This window comes from Mesoplodon bidens (assembly GCF_964165515.1).
Source record: "Mesoplodon bidens genome assembly, chromosome: 9".
Lineage (NCBI taxonomy): Eukaryota > Metazoa > Chordata > Mammalia > Artiodactyla > Ziphiidae > Mesoplodon > Mesoplodon bidens.
The window spans coordinates 22,959,230-22,978,097 of NC_138166.1; the positions used below are offsets into that span (position 1 = coordinate 22,959,230).

The 18,868-nt window shown below is 38.0% G+C and overlaps 1 protein-coding gene across 2 annotated transcripts in view; it reads right to left on the reverse strand.

Annotated features, from left to right (window-relative positions):
• LOC308622412 (up-regulator of cell proliferation) overlaps positions 1 to 18,868 on the reverse strand; it is a 77,616-nt gene that overhangs the window by 46,805 nt on the left and 11,943 nt on the right. The window lies entirely within an intron of this gene.

Below are 18,868 nucleotides of genomic sequence, written 5' to 3' on the forward strand. Positions count from 1 at the left end.
GAATATTGTTAAAATATCCATACTACACAAAGTGATCTATAGTTTCAATGCAATCCCTATCAAAGTCCCAATGGCATTCTTTACAGAAATAGAAAAAATAATCCTAGAATTCACTTGGAACCATAAAAGACCCTGCATGTCCAAAGCAACTTTACACAAGAAGAACAAAGCGGGAGGCATTACACTTCCTGATTTGAAAATATATTACAAAGCTGTGGTCCTGGCAATAAAACAATGGAACATAGTAGAGAGCTCAGAAATAAGTCCACACATCTACAGTCAACTGATCTTCGAGAAGTGTATCAAGAATACTGGGAATTCCCTGGCAGTCCAGTGGTTAGGACTCTGTGCTCTCACTGCCGAGGGTCAAGGTTCAATCCCTGGTTGGGGAACTAAGATCCCACAAGCCAGGTGGTGCAGCCAATAAATAAATAAATAAATAATACAAAATTGGGAAAGGATAGTTTCTTCAATAAACAGTGATGGGAAAACTGGATATACACATGCAAAAGAATGAAGTTAGATCATTGTCTCACACCATATAGAAAAATCAACTCAAAATGCATTGAAGACATAAACATGAAACCTTTATACATAAAACTCTTAGAAGAAAACATGAAAAAAGCAAAATATTGGACTTTGCGATGATTTATTGGATATGAAACCAAGAGCTCAGGCAACAAAAGCAAAAATAGACAAGGAGAATTATATCAAACTAAAAAGCTACTGCACAGCAAAAGAAAGAAATAACAAAATGTAAAGGGAAGCTATGGAATGGAAGAAATATTTGCAAAAGACATATCTGATAAGAGGTTAATACCCAAAATATAGAAGGAACCATTAAAAATTGGGCAAAGAACCTGAATAGATGTTTCCCAGAAGAAGACAAGCAAATGTCTTCTGTTATACAAACAGGCATATGAGAAGGTGTTCATCAGGGAAATGCAAATAAATTAAAAAATGAGATATCACTTCACACCTGTTAGAATGGCTATTACCAAAAAAAATTAAAAATAAAAATAAAAGATAACAAGGATGGTGAGGATGTTGGTGAGGATGTTGAGAAATGGGATGCCTTGTACACTGTGGCTAGGTATGTAAATTTTTGCAGCCACTATGGAAAACCTATGGAGGTTCTTCAAAAAGCTAAACATAGAAATACCTTATGATCCAGTAATCCCACGTCTGGGTATATATCCAAAAGTATTGAAATCAGAGTCTCAAAGAGATATCTGAACTCCCATATTCATTACAACATTATTCACAATAATCAGGATATGGACACAGCCTAAATGACTATCAATAAATGAATGGGCAAAGAAAATGTTGTATATAAATACAGAATATTAGCCTTTAAAAAGCAGCAAATTCTGCCATTTGGAACAACCTGGATGTAACTGGAGGACGTTATGCTAAGTGAAATAACCAGACACAGAAAGACAAATCCTGGGACTTCCCTGGTGGTCCAGTGGTTAAGAATCCACCTTCCAACACAGGGGATGCAGGTTTGATCCCTGGTCAAGGAACTAAGATCCCACATGCTGCAGGGGCAACTAAGCCCGCTCACTGCAACTACTGAGCCCGTGTACTCTGGACCCTGTGTGCCACAGCTACTGAGCCCACGCTCTCTAAAGCCCGCACACCACAACTAGAGAGAAGCCCACGCGCCAAAACGAAAGATCCAGCATGCCACAACAAAGATCCCACGTGCCGCAACTAAGACCCAACGCAGCCAAAAAAATAAAAATAAAAAGACAAATATTACATTATCCTACTTTTATGAGGAATTTAAAATAATCAAATTCAGAACCAGAGCATAGAATATTGGTTACCAGGGGCTGATAGGAGGGAAAAATAAAGAGGTGTTGGTTGGTGAAAAGGCACAAAGTTTCAGTTACACAAAATGAGTAGGTTCTGGAGATCTGCTACACAACTTAAGCCCTAACAATAATATATGGTATACTTAATCTGCAAAGAAAGTAGATCTTACGTTAAGTGCTCTTACCACAAAAGAAAAAAAATGTATGATAAATATATAAGTAAACAAATAAATAAATAATAAAATTAATAAATGAATGGAGTGAGAGGAAACTTTAGGAGGTGATGCATAACTTTATGGCCTTGATTGTGGTGATGATTTCACAGGTGTATACTTATCTCCAAGCTGATCAAGTTGTATACATCAGACATATACAGCATTTTTAAGTCAATCATACTCAATCAAGAGGTTAAGAAAAGGTCAGCTGCATTTCCATACATTAAAGATGAGTAATAACTAAAAAGAAATTGAGAAACTAATTCTGTTTATATTAGCATCAAAAAGAAAAAATATTTAGAAACAAATTTATCCAAAAAGGCAAAACATGTGAACACTGAAAACAACAAAACAATATTGAAAAACATTAAAGAAAATATAAATGGAAAGACATCCCATTTTCACATTGGAAATCTTAATATTAAGATGTCAGTACTAACAGCAATCTACAGATTCAATGAAATCCCTATGAAAATCCCAAGCATTTTCTACAGTAATAGAATAATCCATCCTAAACTTCATAAGGAATCTCAAGGAACACTGAATAATCAAAACCGTTTTAAAATAAAGTACAAAGTTGGAACTCACACATCCTGATTTGAAAACTAACTACAAATCTACAATGATCAAAACAGTGTAGGGCTTCCCTGGTGGCACAGTGGTTGAGAGTCCACCTGCTGCTGCAGGGGACACGGGTTCTTGCCCCGGTCCAGGAAGATCCCACATGCCACGGAGCAGCTGGGCCCTTGAGCCATGGCCGCTGAGCCTGTGCTCCGCAATGGGAGAGGCCACAACAGTGAGAGGCCCACGTACCACAGAAAAAAACAAAAAAACAAAAAAAACAGTGTAGTACTGGCATATAGGACAATGGAATAGAATAGAGTCCAGAAAATCTCAAATATATTGTCATATATATAATTGAAGTATATTTAATTTACAGTATTGTGTTAGTTTCAGGTGTACAGCAAAGTGATTCATTTATATATATATAATATTCATTTATATATATATTATATATAATATATTTTTTTCTGATTATTTTCCATTATAGGTTACTACAAGATATTGAATATAGTACCCTGTGGTATACAGTAAATCTTTGTTGCTTATCTATTCTATGTAGAGTAGTTTGTATCTGTTAATCCCATACTCCTAATTTATCACTCCCCCCTTCCCCTTTGGTAAATATCAGTTTGTTTTCCTATGCCTGTGAGTCTCTTTCTGTTTTGTGTATAGGTTCATTTGTATTATTTTTTATATTCCACATGTAAGTGATAGCATACAATATTTGTCTTTTTCTGTCTGACTTACTTCACTAAGTATAATATTCTCTAGGTCCACCCATTTTGCTACAAATGGCAATATTTCATTATTCTTTATAGCTGAGTAATATTCCATTTTATATATATATATACATATATACATATATACATATATATATACATATATATATATATATATATATATATATATCACATTTTCTTAAGCCAATTGTCTGTTGATGGGCACTTGGGTTGTTTCCATGTCTTGGCATGGGGTGCATGTATCTTTTTGAATTAGAGTTCTTGTCTTTTCTGGGTATCTACCCAGGAGTGGGGCTGCTATATGATAGCTCTATATTTAGTTTTTTAAGGAACCTCCACTGTTCTTCATAGTGGCTGTACCAATTTACATTCCCACCAACAGTGTAGGAGGGTTCCCTTTTCTCCACATGCTCTCCAGCAGTTGATATTTGTAGACTTTTTGATGATTGCCATTTTGACCTGAGTGAGGTGATAACCCATTGTGGTTTCAATTTACATTTCTCTAATAATTAGCGATTATGAGCATCTTATCATGTTGCCCATCTGTATGTCTTCTTTGGAAAAATGTCTATTTAGGTCTTCTGCCATTTTTTTCATTGGGCTGCTTGGGTTTTTTTTTTTTTTGATATTTAGTTGTATGAGCTGTCTGTATATTTTGCATATTAACTCCTTGTTGGTTGCAACATTTGCAAATATTTCTCCCATTCTGTAGGTTGTCTTTTCATTTAGTTGATGTGCGAAAGCTTTTAAGTTTGATGTAGTCCAGTTCGTTTACTTTTGCTTTTATTTTTTTGCCTTGGGAGACTGATCTAAGAAAATATTGCTACAATTTATTTATGTTCGAGAATTTTTGCCTGTATTCTCTCCTAGAAATTTTATGGTATCATGTCTTATACTTAGGTCTTTAAGCCATTTTGAGTTTATTTGTGTATATGCTGTGAGGGAGTGTTCTAATTTCATTGATTTACATGTAGCTGTCCAGCTTTCCCAATACCACTTGTTGAAGAGACTGTCTTTTCTCCATTGTATATTCTTGCCCCTTTTGTCACAGATTAATTGACCATAGGTGTGTGGGTTTATCTCTGGGCTCTATATTCTGCTCCATTGATCCATATATCCCTTATTGTACCAATATCACACTGCTTTGATTACTAGAGCTGTGTAGTATAGTCTGAAGTCCAGAGGATTATGCCTCTGGCTTTATTCTTTTTCCTCAGGATTGCTTTGGCAACTCTGCATCTTTTGTTTTTCCAAATAAATTTTAGGATTATTTGTTCTATTTCTGTGAAAAATATCATGGGTATTTTGATAGGGCTCACATTAAATCTGTAGATCGCTTTGGATAGTATGGCCATTTTAACAATATTAGTTCTTCCCATCCAAGAGCATGGGATATCTTTCCATTTCTTCGAATGGTCTTCATTACCCTTATCAATGTTTTAGACTCTTCAGTGTATAGTTACTTCACTGCCTTGGTTAAAGCAGTGAAGTAACTTCCTCAGAGAGGCCTCGCCACCCCCTGCCCACTGTGGACCCGCCGGTACATGTGAGGTGATGCTCTGTCCTTTCCCACAGTGCTCACCACCTTGGCAATGACTGGATCTCCACTTCTGCCTCCCCCACCAGGTGGTGAGCCCCCCGAGGGCCAGGCTGGCTGTCTCGTTGACAATTGTGTCCCCAAAGGCAGTGAAGTAATGAGTAATAAGTATTTTATTATTTTGGACATGATTTTAAATGGGATTTTTTTTTTGGCTGTCTCTTTCTGACATTTCATTGTTAGTGTAAAGAAATGCAACAGCTTTCTGTATATTAATCTTGCATCCTTCTACCTTGCTGAATTCATTTATTCTAATAATAGTTGTGTGGACACTTTAGGGTTCTCTATATGGAGTATCATGTCCTCCGTAAATAGTGACAGTGTTACTTCTTCCCTTCCAAATTGTACTCATTTTGTTTCTTTTTCTTGTCTGATTTCTGTGGCCAGGACTTCCAGTAGAAGTTGAATAGAAGTGTTGAATAGAAGTGGTGAGAGTGGGCATCCTTGTATTTTTCCTGAATTTAGCAGAAAGGCTTTCAGTTTTTCACCCTTGAGTATTATGTTGGCTGTAGGTTTGTCATAAATGGATTTTATTATGTTGAATTATGTTCCCTCTATACCCACTTTGGTGAGTTTTTAATCATGAATAGATGTTGAATTTTGTCAAATGTTTTTCTGCATCTATTGAGATGATCATATATTTTTTGTCTTTCCTTTTGTTAATGTGGTGTATCACATTGATTGATTTGTGTATGTTGAACCATCCTTGTGAACCTGGGATGAATCCCACTTGGTTGTAGTGTATGATCGTTTTTGTTTTGTTGGCTTCAGTTTGCTAATATTTTGTTGAGAATTTCTGCCTCTATAATCATCAAGATATTGACCTATAATTTTCTTTTTCTTTTCTTTTCCTTTTTTTTGTTTTTGTTTCTGTTTTTTTAGTGTCTTTGTCTGGTTTTGGTAACAGGGTGATGGTGGCTTCATAGAATAAATTTGGGAGTGTTCCCTCCTCTTCAATTTTCTGAAATAGTTGGAGCAGGATAGGTGTAAATTCTTTGTATGTTTGGTAGAATTCCCCAGAGAAGTTGTCCAGTCCTGGAATTTTGTTTGTAGGGAGTTATTATTATTATTATTATTATTATTATTACAGAATCTAGTTCACTTCTAGTGATTGGCCTGTTCAAATTACCTGATTTTTCTTGACTCAGTTTTGGCAGGCTATATATTTCTAGAACCTTGTCCATTTCTTCTAGGTTGTACAATTTGTTGGCATATAACTGTAATAGTATTCTCTTTTGATTTTTTTTTGTATTTCTGAGGTATATGTTGTTATTTCTCCTCTTTCATTTCTTATTTTGTTTATTTGGGTCCTCTCTCTTTTCTTCTTGGTGAACCTAGCTAGAGGTTTGTTGACTTTACCTTTTGAAAACAAACAGCTCCTGGTTTCATTGATCATTTTTATTGTTTTTAATATATATATTATTTATTTCCACACTTATCATTATTATTTCCTTCCTTCTGCTGACTTTGGGTGTTGTTTATTCTTCTTTTTCTAATTCTTTTAGGTGGTAGGTTAGGTTTTGTGTTTGATATTTTTCTTGTTTCTTGAGGAAGGCCTATATCACTATGAACTTCCCTCTCAGAACTGCTTTTCTGCATCCCATAGATTGTGTAATGTATTTGCATTGTCATTTGTCTTGAGGTATTTTCTGATTTCTCCTTGATTTCATTGTTGACCTGTTGGATTTTTTAGCAGTATGTTGTTTAGTTTCCTTATGTTTGTTATTTCCCCATATTACTTTTTGCAGTTGATTTCTAGTTTCATATCATTATGGTCAGAAAACATGCTTGTTGTAATCTCTATCCTCCTAAATTTGTGAGGCTTGTTTTGTGACCTCCTATGTGGTCCATCCTAGAGAATTTTTCTTGTGTGCTTGAAAAGAATATGTATTTGGATGTAGTGTCCTGTAGATATCAGTTAAGGCCAACTGGTCTATTGTGTCATTTAGAACCTCCATTGCATTATTGATTTAATTTCTGGAAGATCTGTCCATTGGTGTCAGTAGATTGTTAAAGTCTCCTACTATCATTGTATTATTGTCCATTTGTCCCTTTATGTCTGTTATTATTGTTTTAGTATTTAGGTGCTCCTCTATTGGGTGCATGTTAATGAGTGTAACATACTATTCTTCCCTTTATCATTATATAATGTCCTTCTTTGTCTTTCTTTATGGGCTTTGTTTTAAAGTCTATTTTGTCTGATATGAGTATTTCTATCCCCAGTTACCTCTCATTTCCATTTACATGAAATACATTTTCTCATCCCCTCACTTTCAGTCTGTGTGTGTCTTTCACTGTGAAGTGAGTCTCTTGTAGGCAGCATATTGTAGGGTCTTTTTTTTTTTTCAGTCTGCCACTCTATGTCTTTTGATCAGAGCATTTAGTCCATCAACATTTAAAGTAATTATTTATTGGTACATACTTATTGCCATTTTAAACCTTGTTTTCCAGTCATCTTTGTAGTTCTTTTTGTTCATTTCTTCTTTTTGTTTTTCCTTTTGTGGTTTGTTGATTTTCTTTTGTAGTACACTTGAGTTCCTTTCTTTTTGTTTTTTGTGAATATATTGTCTGTTTTTGATTTGTGGTTACCATGGAGTTCAAGTATGTTGACCCATACTATATATATTTGCTTAAAACTGATAGTTGTTCAACTTCAAACACATTCTAAAAGATGTACCTTTTTATATACCCCTCTGCCACATTTTGTGATTTTTATGTCCTATTTTACAACATCATGTTTATTCTTTTGCTGTTAATTGTAGTTATCATCACTTTTACAGATTTTTAATTGCTTTTTAAGCAATCCTCAATCCTTTCATATGTTTGCCTTACCTATTGTGATTTCCCCTTTCCTCTATTCTTGTTTCTTTTATTTCATTTTTAATATATTTATTTATTTATTTATTTATTTATGGCTGTGTTGGGTCTTTGTTGCTGCTCGCAGGCTTTCTATTGTTGTGGTGCATGGGTTTCTCATTGTGGTGGCCTCTCGTTGCAGAGCATGGGCTCTAAGCGTGCAGGCTTCATTAGTTGTGGCACACAGGCTCAGTAGTTGTGCCTCATGGGCTCTAGAGTGCAGGCTCAGTAGTTGTAGCACATGGGCTTAGTTGCTCCATGGCATTTGGCATCTTCCGGTACAGGGCTCAAACCCATGTCACCTGCCTTGGCAGGATGATTCTTAACCATTGTGCCACCAGGGAAGCCCCTTGTTTCTTTTCTATTTGGAGAAAACCCTTAAATATTTCTTTAGGCTAGGTTTAATATTGCTGAATTCTTTTAGTTTTTGCTTGTCTGAGGAATTACTTATCTATTCTTCTATTCTAAATGATAATCTTGTTGGGTAGAGTATCCAAAGTTGTAGGGTTTTCCCTTTCAGGAATTTGAATTTATTGTTTGACTCCCTTCTGGCCTGCAAATTTTCTACAGCAAAATCAGCTGATAGTGTTATAGGCGTTCCCTTGTGACCTACTCTTTGTTTTTCTCTTGCTGCCTTTAGAATCCTCTTTTTATCTTTAAATTTTGCCATTTTAATTCTTATATGTCTTGGTATGGGTCTGTTTGGGTTCATCTTATTTGGGATCTTCTGTGCTTCCTGTCCCTGGATATCTGTGTTCTTTTTTACACTTGGGAAGTTTTCAGCCATAATTTCATCAAATACATTTTTGATTCCCTTCTTTCTCTTCTCCTTCTGGAACCCGTATTATGCATCCGTTGACATGTGCTGTATTATCCCATAGATCTCATATATTGCTTTTTTTTTCTTTTGTCTTTCTGTCTGCTGTTCTAGCTGGGTGATTTCCATTTTTCTGTCATCCAGATCACTTATTCGTTCTTCTGTGTCATTTAGTATGTTATTCATTGCTTCTAGACTGGTATTTATCTCAGCAACTGAATTATCTAATTTTGGTTGGTTCATCTTTATAGTTTCTAGTTTCTTGTTACAATGCTATGCATTTCTAATGATAATCTTTCTTAAGTCCTTTAGTTTTTTTTTACTTTTTGCGGTACGTGGGCCTCTCACTGTTGTGGCCTCTCCTGTTGCGGAGCACAGGCTCCGGATGCGCAGGCTCAGCGGCCATGGCTCACGGGCCCAGCCGCTCCGCGGCATGTGGGATCTTCCCGGACCGGGGCACGAACCCACATCCCCTGCATCGGCAGGTGGACTCTCAACCACTGCGCCACCAGGGAAGCCCAAGTCCTTTAGTATTTTTAATACCTCCTTTTTAATTGGGTTCTAGTAAACTGAGGTCTGTTTCATTATTTGTTCTTTCAAGGGATTTCTCTTGTTCTTTTTTTTTTCCTTTTTTGCGGTACGTGGGCCTCTCACTGTTGTGGTCTCTCCCATTGCGGAGCACAGGCTCCGGATGCGCAGGCTCAGCAGCCACGGCTCACAGGCCCAGCCGCTCCGCGGCATGTGGGATCCTCCCGGACCGGGGCATGAACCCATGTCCCCTGCATCAGCAGGCGGACTCTCAACTACTGCGCCACCAGGGAAGCCCCTCTTGTACTTTTAATTGGGAATAATTCCTCTGCCTTTTTATTTTACTTAACTTTATCTCTATGAATTTAGGAGAAACAGTTGTCTACTGTGATCTTGAAGGGGAATTTTTATGTGGGAGCATCCCTGCGTAGACTGTGTGTGTCCAATATTTTTGGTGCAAGGGCTGGTTTTGGTATGGATGCCAGCCACATCTTTCCTCTGAGTGTGCTGGCTGTTATCCCCTTGATAGGGGGTGTGGTTGGTGTTTCAGTGTCTAGAGCCTGTGCTGGATATGAGGTGGTTCTTTCTCTTTGTTCATGGCTGTCACTGCCCTGCTGGGGGCAGGGTCCATTTCCCAGTTGGAATAGAAGCCTTGAGGGTTGGGTTTCATCAGGCTCTGTTACCCTCGAGTGTGTCGCCTGACCCAAAGTTTGTAATTGCTGAAGTAAGTGAGGCCTGTGTGGTCACAGCTAACCTATGGGTCACCCATGCAGGTGTCCATGGTTCCACTCAGAAGCATCCCAAGGTTCCGTCCCTTTCTCTGTTATGTTCATCCAACATTTAGTGCAGGGCTGTGGTGTGGAGTAGGCTGGGACTGGGGGTTGGGGCATTGTGGCTGCAGGAACTGAGGTGACTGTGCTTCATCTGAGATCTGGGCTGCCTCTTTGGCAGACTTCTCCAAGGACCTGTCTGCCCCAGATCTAGTGCTAATCTGTGGTGTGTCTAGTGCTAATCTGTGGTGTGGAGCGGGTGGAGTTGGAGCACTCATGCTAGGACATAAACCACTGTGTACTCCTGCCCAGGGCCAGTCTGCCTGAGAGTCAGTGCTTAGCATTTGTGCATTCTTATGGCATCACCCAGTGTGTGCACTGACAATGTCTGCCCAGCTAGGCTTGGTGCCCCAGTGCATGTGCTGACAGTGGTCTCTGTGGTTCCACCCAGATCACACCCCAGGTGCCCTGGTCTGTCTCTGCATAACTAGACTGATCTTTGCCCTGATCTTGTGCCAGGCTGTGATGTGGAGTGAGCAGGAGTGGGGTATTCATCCTTTTGGACTGGGAAGAGTGGCAAGGTAGCAGCAGCCAGTACAAGGCTCTCTCCACCCTGATTCTTATCAAGCCAACATGCAGGCACTGCTCACAAGTAGAGTCTAGGCTTCCTCAGCCCTTCTATCTGTCTCAGCGGATTTCCCAGCAGACAAGGGGGCTTGTCTCCTCCCTACAGGACCCCAGAACTGGGATGCCCATATTTTTAGTCAACCTGCTCCCCAGGGTGAGAATTCACCTATGTGGACTACTGTTCCTTACAGATCCCTGCCAGGGGTGCAGGTTCTGACCCAATGCCTTTTTTCCCCATCCTGCACAGTTACATGGACATCTTTCTTCCAGCTTTGGCTGTATAGGAGTTCTTTTGCCAGTTTCCAGTTAGTTTTCCGTGATTATTGTTCCACATGTAGATGTACTTTTGATGTGTTTGTTGGGGGAGGTGAGCTCCATGTCCTCCTACTCTGCCATCTTGGTCGCCCTTGGCCCAATATACTTTTGACTTAAGTACTACGGCCGTTTAATGTGGAAAGGATGGTCTTTTCAAAAATGGTGCTAAGAAAACTGAATATCCACATACTGAAGACTAAAGTTGGACTTATACCCCACATCATATACAGAATTACTCAAATGAATCTAAGACCTAAACATACAAGTTAAAACAATAAAACTCTTGGAAGAAACATAGGGGAAAAGCTTCCGGGCATTGGATTTAGCTATAATATTTTGGATATGGCACTGCAAGCACAGGCAACAAAAGAAAAAATAGATAAATTGATCTTCATCAAAATTTCAAATTTTTGTTCATCAATGGACACTATGAAAAGAGAGTGAAATGGCAACCTATAGACTGGGAGAAGATATTTGCACATCACATATCTGATAAGGGATTAATATCCAAAATTCATAAGGAAACCCTACAACTCAACAACAAAAAAACAACCCAATAAAAAATGGGCAAAGGGCTTGGCTAGACATTTCTCCAAGGCAGATAGATATACTTAAAGCCTCCGAGTATATGAAAATATGCTCAACACAATTAGTCATTAAAGAAATGCACATAAAAACCACAATGAGATACCACTCCCCACGTACTAAAATGGCTACAATCAAAACAACAAAAAAACCCAAGTGCTGATGAGAATGTAGAGAAATTGGGACCCTCAGACACCATTGGTGGGAATGTAAAGTGATTCAGGCACTGTGGAAGACAGTTTGGCAGTTGTTCAAAAAGCTAAACATAGAAATTCCATATGATCCAACAGTTCAACCTCTAGGTATATGCTCAAAAGAATTCAAAAGAGGGACTCAAACAGATACATGCACACCAATATTCACAGCAGCAATTAATCACAATCGCTAAAAGATGGAAATAACCCAAATGTCCATCAACAACTGAGTGGATAAACAAAATATGGTATAAATATAAAATGGAATATTATTCAGTCATAAGAAGGAATGGAATTCTGAATCATGCTACAACATGGATGAAGCTTGAAAACATGCTAGGTGAAGTAAGGCAGACACAAAAGGATAAATATTGTATGATTCCATTTAGATGAGATAACAAGAACAGGCAAATTAATAGAGAAAGAAAGTAGATTAGAGGTTACCAGGGGCGAGAGGTATGAGAAATGGGGAGTTATTGCCTAATTGTTACAGAGTCCCTAGAGATGATAAAAATTTTTTTTTGGAAATAGATATAGTGATGTTGTGGTTGCACAACATTATGAATGTAGTTAATGCCCCTGAATTGTACACTTAAAAATGATTAAAATGGTACATTTTATGCATATATATGTTACCACAACAAAAAAATTATAAGAGAATCAATTACATATCTCAGAGTCTTTTAAATATATTGTTGAAATTAAAGAATTACTAGAGGTTATGTTTGCATAATCTTTTAAGTATACTAAAAACAATGGAATTGTATACTTTTAAGTGTTGAATTTTACAATATGTGAATTTTAAATCAATTTTTTAAATTAACCATATATATGTCTATAAAGTCATTCTCAAAATGTTTCAGATTAAAACAATATGGACCACATCTCTGACCACAGTGCAATTAAACTAGAAATTAATAAGACAACTTAATAATATTTCTATGTTTAGAAATTAAGAAACTCACTTTTTTTTAACATCTTTATTGGAGTATAATTGCTTTACAATGGTGTGTTAGTTTCTGCTTTATAACAAGGTGAATCAGTTATACATATACATATGTTCCCATATCTCTTCTCTTTTGCATCTCCCTCCCTCCCACCCTCCCTATCCCACCCCTCTAGGTGGTCACAAAGCACCGAGCTGATCTCCCTGTGCTATGCGGCTGCTTCCCACTAGCTATCTATTTTAGGTTTGGTAGTGTATATATGTCCATGCCACTCTCTCGCTTTGTCACAGCTTACCCTTCCCCTTCCCCATATCCTCAAGTCCATTCTCTAGTAGCTCTGCATCTTTATTCTCGTGTGTGGGTTTATCTCTGGGCTTTCTATCCTGTTCCACTGATCTATATGTCTGTTTTTGTGCCAGTACCATACTGTCTTGATTACTGTAGCCCTGAAGTATAGTCTGAAGTCAGGGAGCCTGATTCCTCCAGCTGTTTTTTGTTTGTTTTTTCTCAACATTGTTTTTGCTGTTCAAGGTCTTTTATGTTTCTACACGAATTGTAAAATTTTTTGTTCTAGTTCTGTGAAAAATGCCATTGGTAATTTGATAGGGATTGCATTGCCTCTGTAGATTGCTTTGAGTACTATAGTCATTTTGACAATATTGATTCTTCCAATCCAAGAACATGGTATATCTCTCCATCTATTTGCGTTGACTTTCTTTGATCAGTATTTACAGTTTTCTGCATACAGGTCTTTTGCCTCCTTAGGTAGGTTTACTCCTAGGTATTTTATTCTTTTTGTAGCAATGGTAAATGGGATTGTTTCCTTAATTTCTCTTTCTAATCTTCCACTGTTATTGTATAGGAATGCAAGAGATACCTGTGTATTAATTTTGTATCCTGCAACTTTGCTAAATTCGTTGATTAGCTCTAGTAGTTTTCTAGTGGCATCTTTAGGATTTTCTATGTATAGTATCATGTCATCTGCAAACAGTGAGTTTTCCTTCTTCTTTCCCCAATTGGATTCCTTTTATTTCTTTTTCTTCTCTGATTGTCATGGCTAGGACTTCCAAAACTGTGTTGAATAATAGTGGTGAGAGTGGGCACCCTTGTCTTGTTCCTGATACTAGAGGAAATTCTTTCAGGTTTTCTCCATTAAGAATAATGTTTGCTGGGCTTCCCTGGTGGCACAGTGGTTGAGAGTCCGCCTGCTGATGCAGGGGACACGGGTTCATGCCCCAGTCCGGGAGGATCCCACATGCCGCGGAGCAGCTGGGCCTGTGAGCCATGGCCGCTGAACCTGCGTGTCTGGAGCCTGTGCTCCGCAATGGGAGAGACCACAATGGTGAGAGGCCCACGTATCGCAAAAAAAAAAAAAAGAATAATGTTTGCTGTGGGTTTGTCATATATTGCCTTCATTATGTTGAGGGAGGTTCCCTCTATCCCCATTTTCTGGAGAGTTTTTATCATAAATTGATGTTTAATTTTCTCAAAAGCTTTTTCTGCATCTATTGAGATGATTATATGGTTTTTACTCTTCAGTTTATTAAGATGGCGTATCACATTGATTGATTTGCATATATTGAAGAATCCTTGAATCCCTGGGATACATCCCACTTGATCATGGTGCATGATCCTTTTAATGTGCTGTTGGATTCCATTTGCTAGTATTTTGCTGAGGATTTTTGTGTCTATGTTTATCAGTGATATTGGCCTGTAATTTTTTTGTGTGATATCTTTGTCTGGTTTTGGTATCAGGGTGATGGTGGCCTCGTAGAATGAGTTGGGGAGTGTTTCTCCCTCTGCAATTTTTAGGAAGAGTTGAGAAGGATAGGTGTTAGCTCTTCTCTAAATATTTGATAGAATTTGCCTGTGAAGCCATCTGATCCTGGACTTTTGTTTGTTGGGAGTTTTTAAATCACAGTTTCAATTACAGTACTTGTGATTGGTCTGTTCATATTTTGTTTCTTCCTGGTTCAGTTCGGGGAGGTTGTACCTTTCTAAAAATCTGTCCATTTCTTCTAGGTTGTCAATTTTATTGGCATATAGTTGCTTGTACTAGTCTCTTATGATCGTTTGTATTTCTGTGGTGTCCATTGTAACATCCCCTTTTTCATTTCTAATTTTATTGATTTGAGTTTCCTCCCTCTTCTTCTTGATGAGTCTGGCTAAAGGTTTATCAATTTTATTTATCTTTTCAAAGAACCAGTTTTTAGTTTCATTCACCTTTTCTATTACTTTCTTCATCTCTATTTCATCTGTTTCTGCTTTGATCTTTATGATTTGTTTCTTTCTACTAACTTTGGGTTTTGTTCTTCTTTCTCTAGTTGCTATGGGTGTAAGGTTAGGTTGTTTATTTGAGATTTTCCTTGTTTCCTGAGGTAAGTCTCTATTGCTATAAACTTCCCTCTTAGAACTGCTTTTGCTGTGTCCCATAGGTTTTGGATTGTCATGATTTCATTTTCATTTGTCTCTAGGTATTTTATGATTTCCTCTTTGATTTCTTCAGTGATCCATTGGTTGCTTAGAAGCTTATTGTTTAACATCCAACGTGTTTGTGTTCTGTACATTTTTTTTCTGTCATGTAGTTGATTTCTAATCTCACAGCATTGTGGTCAGAAAAGATGATTGTTATGATTTCAATTTTATTAACACATTATTGACCGGAGACGTATTAATACATCTTTTGTTACCCGAACGGTATTGACCAGAGACGTATCAATACATTCTTAGAGAGTGCTACAATTAACATCACTGTGCAATTTGTTAGAGCTTAAATTGATCAAGGTTCTTTATACAACTTACAATTACCGTTATCATTCACATTTTGCTCCATTAAGTTTTTGTTCCAACCTTGTATATATTATATACGTAAAATCTTCCAAAATGACGCATTGCAAAATTTTGAGTGAAGAAGAATTTTTCAGTCAGTTTTATGCAGATACTTTCTCTGTTTGTCTGAGCGACATATGTACTAGTGTCTCAGAAGATGATAGTTTTTCAGAATACAGTTCTGATTCAGATGATGTGAATATTAGACCAATAAAAAGATTTTAAAAAATAGTGACTGATTCTGATACAAAAAGTGAAAATGAAACTCAGGGTGCTGGAGAATGCACCTTTGCTTCTACAGAATAGTGAATTGAAAACAACATTTCATGAAAATTAGAAGATTTTACAGGTATGTCAAGTGTCTCTATTGAAGGCAATAATCCACAAAGTGTTAGTGAAATAACAGAATTAATTTTTGGCCAGCCAAAATAAAAATCACCAGCTAAAGGCATTACTTTCTGCAAAAATCCCTGGGTCAATAATCAGTAAAATTTACCAAGGCTCGCTTTGTGGCCCAGCATGTGATCAATCCTGGAGAATATTCCATGTGCACTTGAGAAGAACGTGTATTCTGCTGTTTTGGATGGAATGCTCTATAAATATCAATTTAGTCCATCTGGTCTAATGTGTCATTTAAGGCCTGTGTTTCCTTATTGATTTTCTGTCTGGATCATCTGTCCATTGATGAAAATAGGGTGTTAGAGTCCTCCACTGTTTTTGTGTTACTGCTGATTTCTCCTTTTATGGTTGTTAGTATTTGCCTTATAAATTGAGGTGCTCCTATGTTGGATGCATATATATCTACAATTGTTGTATCTTCTTCTTGGATTGATCTCTTGATCATTATGTAGTGTCCTTTTTGTCTCTTGTAACAGTCTTTATTTTAAAGCCTATTTTGTCTAATATGAGTATTGCTACTCCAGCTTTCTTTTGACTTCCATTGGCATGGAATACATTTTTCCGTCCCCTTACTTTCAGTCTGTATGTGTCCCTTGATCTAAAGTGGGTCTCTTGTAAACAGCATATATACAGGTCTTGTTTTGTATCCATTCAGCCAGTCTATGTCTTTTGGTTGAAGCATTTAATCCATTTACATTTAAGGTAATTATCCATATGTATGTTCTTATTGCCATTTTGTTAATTGTTTTGGATTTGTTCTTGTGTTTTTTCTTCCCTTTTTCATTCTCTTCTCTTGTGATTCGATGACTAACTTTAGTGTTGTGTTTGGATTGCTTTTTCTTTTTTGTGTGTATCTATTGTAGATTTTCAGTTTGCTGTTCCCATGAGGTTTTGATATAGACATCTGTATATAAACAACAATATAGATTGTTTGAATTCAATAAAGACAATATAGGTTGTCTATAATTTCAAATGCATTTCCGATATCCTGCATTTGTGCTCTCCTCTTCTCACAATTGCTGATTTTGATATCATATTTGTGTGCAGATGATTTCCTACCTTTACTGTATGTTTACCTTTACCAGTGAGCTTTTCATTCATAATTTTCTTGTTTCTAGTTGTGGTCTTTTCTTTTCCACCTAGAGAAGTTCCTTTAGCACTTGTTGCAAAGCTGGATGGTGGTGCTGAATTCCCTTAGCTTTTGCTTGCCTGTAAAGCTTTTGATTTCTATGTTGAATCTGAATGACAGCCCTGCTGGGTAGAGTATTCTTGGTTGTAGGCTCTTCCCTTTCATCACTTTAAGTATATTGTGCCACTCCCTTCCGGCCTGCAGAGTTTCTGCTGAGAAATCACCTGACAACCTTATGGGAGTTCCTTGTATATTGTTTGTTGCTTTTCCCTTGTTGCTTTTGATATTTTTTCTTTGTCTTTAATTTTTGTCAGTTTGATTACTATCTGTCTCAGTGTGTTCCTCCTTGGGTTTATCCTGCCTGGGACTCTCTGCACTTCCTGGACTTGGGTGACTGTTTCCTTTCCCATGTTAGGGAAGTTTTCAGCTATTATCTGTTCAAATATTTTCTCAGGCCCTTTCTCCCTCTCTTCTCTTTCTGGGACCCCTATAATGCAAATGTTGGTGCATTTCATGTTTTCCCAGAGGTCTCTTAGACTGTTCTCATTTCTTTTCATTCTTTTCTCTTTATTCTGTTCTGCGGCAATGATTTCCACCATGCTGCCTTCCATGTCACTTATCCGTTCTTCTGCCTCAGTTATTCTGCTACTGATTCCTTCTAGTGTATTTTTCATGTCAGTTATTGTATCATTCATCTCTGTTTGTTTGTTCTTTAGTTCTTCTAGGTCTTTGTTAAACATTTCTTTTGTCTTCTCGATCTGTGCCTTCATTCTTTTTCTGAGCTCTTGGATCATCTTTACTATCATTACTCTGAATTTTTTTCAGGTAAGTTGCCTATCTCCACTTCACTTAGTTGTTCTTCTGGGGTTTTATCTTGTTCCTTTATCTGGGACATATTCCTCTGCCATTTCATTTTTTCTAACTATCTGTGATTGCAGTTTCTGTTCCACAGGCTGTAGGGTTGTAGTTCTCTTGCCTCTGCTGTCTGCCACCTGAGGCTGTCTGGTGGGAGGGACTGGTACCTGCCCACTGGTTGGTGGAGCTGTGTCTGGTCCCTCTGGTGGGCAGGGTCGTGTCTGAGTGTGTGTGCATTATCGGGTGGCTGTTTATTAAGGAAAACTTTAAGCAGCCTGTCTGCTGATGCATGGGGCTATGTTTCAGTCCTGTTGGTTGTTTGGCCTGAGGTGTCCCAGCACTGGAGCCTTCAGGCTGTTGGGTGGTGCCAGGTCTTGGTGAGAAAATGGCACCCTCCTAGAGGGCCCATGCCAATGAGCACTCGCCAGAGCCACTGCCACCAGTGTCCCTTTCCCCACAGTGAGTCACAGTTGCCTCCTACCTTTGCAGGGTACCCTCCAACAATAGCAGCTAAGTCTGGCCCAGTCTCTTATGAGGTCACTGCTTTTTTCCCTGGGTCCTGGTGCACATGAGACCCTGTGTGCACCCTCCAAGAATGGAGTTTCTCTTTACCCCAGTCCTGTGAGAGTCCTGTGGTCAAACCCCAGTGGTTTTCAAAGCCAGACTCTCTGGGGGCTCTTCCTCCCATTCCCAGGCCCCCAAGCTGAGGAGCCTGACATGACGCTCTGAACTTTCACTCCTGTAGGAGAACTGCTGTGGTATAACTATTTTCCATTTTGTGGGTTGCCTACCCAGTGTGTATGGGATTTGATTTTATGGTGATTGCACCTGTCTTACCATCTCTTTGTGGCTTCTTCTTTGACTTTGGATTTAGGGTATCTTTTTTGGTAGGTTCCAGCATTTTTTTTTTTTTTTTGGTCAGTGATTTTTCAGCAGTTAGTTGTGATTCTGGTGTTTCCATAAGAAGGGGTAAGCTCACATCCTTCTACTCTACCATCTTGCCTCCTCTCCTTCCATTAACTCTTTTCAGGGACAGATTTTGTTGACATATTTTTTCCTTTGAATGGGCCACACTTTCCTG